Raw genomic sequence first — 6,762 nt, forward strand, 5'->3', positions numbered from 1 at the left:
TCCCTTTTCCTCTCCCCCCTTTTAATGAGGTGAGAGAAAATTCTCTGAATAACAAATATGTTAATTATTTACTCTTTGAGCCTCTTCTGATGAGAGTAAGATTCACACAATGTTTCTCCCCCTCTCTAAATTCCCTCAGATATGGTATATTTTCTATGCCTCTTCCTGGGATGTAGTTTCCCTCTTTTTATCACTCCTTCCCCTTTTTCTGATACTACCCCCTTCCCTTTACTACACCCCCATTTTTTTATATCAGTAAAATCAAATTATCCATGCGTACTTTCTATATATCCACAACAGAAATACAGTTCTCAAGGGTTCTGTGTACCTTTTTCTGTTTCTCTTCAGTCTTGTGGATGTAGATCAAATTTTTTGTTTAAGTCTAGTTTTTTTCTTAGAAACATATGGAATTCCTCTATTTCATTGAATGACCATCTTCTTTCATGGAAAAAAAATGCTAAACTTAGCTGGGTGGTTTATTCTTGGTTGCAATCCTTGATCTTTTGCCTTTCGGAATATCAGGTTCCAGGCCGGAAGGATTAATTTATGACTAGATCAAAATTGATACATGATCAAAATGTAAAATTAGGCATAAGAAATTAAAGTAAATAGAATATATTTTCTTTGCCACTTATGTATAAGTAAAGAATCTATGAATAAACAAGTGATACACAGCATGGTGAGATATCAAATGGATAATTTCAATCTAAGATTAAAAATACTCAAGGGCAGCTAAATAGTGCTGAACTCCGAAGGACCTGAGATCAAATCTAGTCTCAGACACTTAACACTTCCTAGCTATGTGACCCTGGCCAAGTCATTTAACACTAACTGCCTCATAAAAAAAAAAAAAAAAAAAAAAAAAAAAAAAAAAAAAAAAAAAAAACTCAAGTTCAAAAGGAAGAAAGTAGAAAATTGAGAAACCATTTTTGAAGAGTTTTTCAGATAAAGATCTCATCTCGAATATATAAAGAACTTTGTTAAATATATCAGAATACAAGTCATTCTTCAATTGATAAATGATTAAAGGATAGGAATAGGGTGTTTTCCAATGAAAAAAATCCAACTAATTTATCATCATCTGAAAACAATGCTCTAAGTTTTTGGAACATTAGAATAGAGAATTACAAATTAAAACAAACTTAAGAGATCATTCTTGGAATACTAACTCACTATTGTTAGAATTGTAACGTGATTTTAGTCATTTTAGAGAACAAGCTGAAATTGTGCTAAGTTGTGGAACTGCAGGTATCACTTGATCCATCCCTGAAAAATTTAGGTCCTGTTCTCAAGATGAAGAAGGAAAAGGAAAAGAACTTTTATGTTGTCTAAATATTTATAGTAACTTTTTTTTTTGTAACAAAGGATTGTAAAGTGCAGGGATACCTATCAGTTGGGGAATGGCTAGAGAGGGATTGAGGACAACCAATGGCAAATGGCTACTGGCTTCTGTAGTGGTTGATGATAGTCTATTAACACTGCAAAAGTGTCCTTATTACTAATGAATGGTGCTCTTTCAGCCCTGAATAGTTGAGATGACCTTTGACCCCTAAATATCTTTCAGAGAGAATCATAAAAGTGCTCTGGATTAAATCACTATTAATTGGGGGCAGCTAGGTGGCGAAGTGGATAGAGTACCAGCCTTGAATTCAGAAGGACCGGAGTTCAAATCTGGACTCAGAACTTAACTCTCCCTAGCTGTGTGACCCTGGGCAAGTCACTTAACCCCAGCTTGGGGGGGGAATGAGGAGGGGATCACTATTAATCAGAGAAATGCAAATTTAGACAACTCTGAGATATCACTACACACCTGTCAGATTGGCTAAAATGACAATAAAAAATAATGATGAATGTTGGAGGGATGTGGGAAAACTGGGACACTGATGCCTTGTTGGTAGAGTTGTGAAAGAATCCAACCATTCTGGAGAGCAATCTGGAATTATGCCCAAATCTGTGCATCCCCTTTGATACAGCATTGCTGTTATTGGGCTTATATCCCAAAGAAATACTAAAGAAGGGAAAGGGACCTGTATGTGCCAAAATGTTTGTGGCAGCCCTTTTTGTAGTGGCTAGAAACTGGAAGATGAATGGATGTCCATCAATTGGAGAATGGTTGGGTAAATTATGGTATATGAAGGTTATGGAAGATTTCAGAGAGGCTTGGAGAGACTTACATGAACTAATGCTGAGTGAAATGAGCAGAACTAGGGGATTATTATACACTTCAACAACAATACTGTATGAAGATGTATTCTGATGGAAGTGGATATCTTCAACATAGAGAAGAGCTAATCCAATTCCAGTTGATCAATGATGGACAGAAACAGCTACACCCAGAGAAGGAACACTGGGAAATGAGTGTAAACAGTTTGCACTATTGTCTTTCTACCCAGGTTATTTTTATCTTCTGAATCCAATTCTTATGGTGCAAGAAGAAATTTGGTTTTACGCACACATATTGTATCTAGGATATACTGTTACACATTTAACATATATGGGATTGCCTGTCATCTAGGGAAGGGGGTAGAGGGAGTAGTAGCACTGCTGGATCAAAGGGGAAATGAAGTGAGTAAAAGGGATAATGTAAAAAAATTACCCATGCATATGTACTGTCAAAAATTATAATTATAAAATTAATTTAAAAAATAAAATAAAATTGGCCAGTCTGATGTAAATCAAAAAAGTGCTCTGGATTTATACTATCAGCAAAAACCAAACATCCAACCCCCAAAAGAACTAATTTCATGTGTGTGGTTAGTCCAGCATCCTGGCCCAGCAGGGCTCTGGGTTTTGCTTTACCTAACTTTTGGTGGGGGGGTGCACAGCCTTCTTAGAGATGGGTGCAGTAATTTACTCGTAGGCTCTAGAGAGGCCTCAAATTTTGTTTAGCATCTTTGATTCATGATCCAGGGGAAGATATGAAGCATGAGGCATGGGAGGAGGGGGAAGGAGGGGGTGGTGGAGAGGACAGCTCCAGATTCACATATGGTCCAGGGGAAGAAATTGAGGCACAATAGGGGAGGGGACTGCTCAAGGGTCATTTGTGGTCCAGGGGAGGATATTGAAGCATGGGACCATCCCTCACTGCAAATCTACTTTTTATTGGAACTCAGATTGTTGTAAACTAAATCATGTGGGTCTCATTGAAAATCCAACCTGTTCTCCTCTTAGGCTACTGTGATATGTGACTTCTATAGATGAATCATCCCTTTATGAAAAATATTCTAAAATTAGGTATTAATTTAGACAATTGATTAAGACAATTAAGTTTGACAACATGAAGATAATGGCTGGATCCCTTCACAATTCCACGAACAATGCACTAGTTTCCCAGTTTTCCCACGTCCCGCCCAACATTCATCATTATCTTTTTTTTTTTAATTTTATAATTATAAATTTTTTTGACAGCATATATGCATGAGTAATTTTTTAATAACATTATCCCTTGTATTCATTTTTCCAAATTTTCCTCTCCCTCCCTCTAACTCCCTCCCCTAGATGACAGGAAATTCCATACATTTTACATGTGTTACAACCTAGATACAATATATGTGTGTAAATCCAATTTTCTTGTTGCACGTTAAATATTGGATTCAGAAGATATAAATAACCTGGGTAGATAGACAGTAGTGCTAACAATTTACATTCACTTCCCAGTGTTCCTTCTCTGGTTGTAGTTGTTTCTGTCCATCATTGATCAACTGGAAGTGAGTTGGATCTTCTTTATGTTGAAGATATTCACTTCCATCAGAATATATCTTCATACAGCATTGAAGTGTACAGCGGTCTTCTGGTTCTGCACATTTCACTCAGCATCAGTTGATGTAAGTCTCTCCAAGCCTCTCTGTATTCCTCCTGTTGGTCATTTCTTACAGAGCAATAATATTCCATAACCTTCATATACCATAATTTACCCAACCATTCTCCAATTGAGGGACATCCATTCACCTTCCAGTTTCTAGCTACTACAAAAAGAGCTGCCACAAACATTGGCACATACAGGACCCTTTCCCCTCCTCAGTATTTCTTTGGGATATAAGCCCAGCAGTAGCACTGCTGGATCAAAGGGTATGCACAGTTTGATAACTTTTTGGGCATAATTCCAGATTGCTCTCCAGAATGGTTGGATTCTTTCACAACTCCATCAACAATGTATTAGTGTCCCAGTTTCCCCACATCCCCTCCAACATTCATCATTATTTGTTCCTGTTATCTTAGCCAATCTGACAGGTGTGTAGTGGTATCTCAAGAGTTGTCTTAATTTGCATTTCTCTGATCAGTAGTGATTTGGAACACTCTTTCATATGAGTGGATATAATTTCAATTTCATCATCATCATCTTTTATTTTTTTTTATAATTATAACTTTTTTTTTGACAGTACATATGCATGGGTAATTTTTTACAACATTATCCCTTGCACTTACTTCTATTCAGATTTTTTCCCTTCCTCCCCCAACCCCCTCCCCTAGATGGCAGGCAGTCTTACACATGTTAAATATATTACAGTATATTCTAGATACAATATATGTGTGTAGAACCGAATTTCTTGTTGCACAGGAAGAATTGGATTCAGAAGGTAAAAATAAGTTTACACTCATTTCCCACATCATTATCTTTTAAAGGTGAAATACCTTGTTAGAAAAATACATCCAAAGAGATGAATTACAAAGTATTGGTCTCTTATATCGAACTACTTGCTCTCTAGGGGAGAGGGAAGGGAGGAAGGGAAGGAGGGGGAAAATATGTAACAAGGTTTGCAAAGATAGATGTTGAAAACTATCTTTGCATATATTTTGAAAAATAAAAAGTTAGATAAAAATTTAAAAATAAAAATGACTGATAAAAATTATTGGTCGAAGTGAAAGAATCATGATTTAAAAAAGAGCCTGGACATCTTCTTTCAAGTTATCAAGGAAAACTGTCCTGATATTCTTGAACCAGAAGGTAAAATAGAAATTGAAAAAAATTCACGGGGCAGCTAGGTGGCGCAGTGGATAGAGCACCAGCCTTGAATTCAGGAGGACCCAGTTCAAATCTGATCTCAGACATTTAACATTTCTTAGCTGTGTGACCCTGGGCAAGTCACTTAACCCCAGCGGGGGAGGGGGGGGGAGTAGAATTCACTGATCACCTGAAAGAGCTCAAAAAGTGAAAACTCCTAGGAATGTTATTGACAAATTCTGGAATTCTCAGGGCAAAGAGAAAATACTGCAAGTATTCAGAAAGAAGCAATTCAAGTAGAGTGGGGTCATGGTCAGAATAACAGATGATTTAGCGCTTCTACATTAAAGGACCAAAGGGCTTGAAATATGATATTTGGGAGAGCAGTGGAGCTAGAATCACAACCAAGAATCACCTTCCCATCACATATATAATCCCTAAAATATAATATACTATATCTTATATATAATCCTTAATAGGAAAAGGTGTACATTCAGTGAAATAGAGGATTTTCAAACATTCCTGATGAAAAGATAAGAGCTGAATGGAAAAGCTGATTTTCAAATATAGGACTTAAGAGAAGCCTAAGGAGGTAATCAGGAAAGTGACAACAGAAGGTATTTAATAAGATTTATCTGTTTAAATCCCTAAAGAGAATGATTCTTGTAGGTTATTAGAACTTTCTCATTATGGCAGTTTGAAGAAAATAGAGAGTGCCCGCCCAGATGAATATGAAGGAATGCTATTTAACAAAAAGATCAAATGAAGGGAGGAGAAAGGAAGGTACTGGGAAAGGGAAAGGGAGAAGAGGAGCAGTGCAAATTATCTGCCATCAAAAAAGGGGGAAGAAAAATTTTTCATTAGAAGGAAAGAGGGGAACACGAGTGAGTGGGTGAGTGAACCTTGCTCTTATCAGAATTGGCTAACAAAAAAAATAACACATACACACACTCAATAGGAATAGGAATCTATCTTATCTTGCAGGAAAATAAGAGGGAAAAGGTGATAAAAGAGAGTGATATTGGAAGCATTGGTCAGTAACAATACTTTTGAGGAGTGGCAGCTTGAAAGGAGATAGAGAATAGAATAAATGAGGAAAGATACAGTGAGGTAATTGTAAAAAAAAATTTAAAGTAAGTTACTCTAAGGCCTTATTTCTCTCTTTTTTAAAAATTAAAACTTTTAATTTTTAAAACATATACATAATTTTCTTTTTTTTTTCATAGATAATTTTCAGCATTCACCCTTGCAGAACCTTGTATTCCAAATTTTTGCCCTTCCTTCTCTTCACTCCCACCCCTAGATGGCAAGGAATTCAACATGTTAAACACGTGCAATTCTTCTATCCGTATTTCCAGAATTATATTGCACAAGAAAAGTCAGACCAAAAAGGGGGGGAAAGGTTGCTTTCTCTTTTTTTAACTTTATTTTTCCTCCAGGTTTTGTTTCGTTTTTTTAAATCGGGGGGATGATTTAGGTTTTCCTTCACAACATGATTTTTATGGAAATGTTTTGCTTAAGTTCACCCAGGCTTTCTTAGTGAAGGCTGGGATGTGTTAGGGAAGAGAATGTGGAACTGAAAAGTTTTGAAAGAATGGATGGAAAAAAGTTTTGATTGAACAGCGGACTGGATCAGGCCACACTTGCGGCCCGCCCTGGCTCCGGGGGTCCGTACTCTGTGACTCTGGGCCAGGAACAAGTCTGTCTCCCTCACCTCCTCTCTGGAAGGGGGAGGGGGGCTTCCCTGTGCCCTTCCCCCTCTAAGCGGGTGCTCCCCCCACAGCAGAGTCCCGTGGCCTTTACCCCCACACGCCTCCTGT

The sequence above is a fragment of the Sminthopsis crassicaudata genome, chromosome 3 (assembly GCF_048593235.1).
Source record: "Sminthopsis crassicaudata isolate SCR6 chromosome 3, ASM4859323v1, whole genome shotgun sequence".
NCBI lineage: Eukaryota > Metazoa > Chordata > Mammalia > Dasyuromorphia > Dasyuridae > Sminthopsis > Sminthopsis crassicaudata.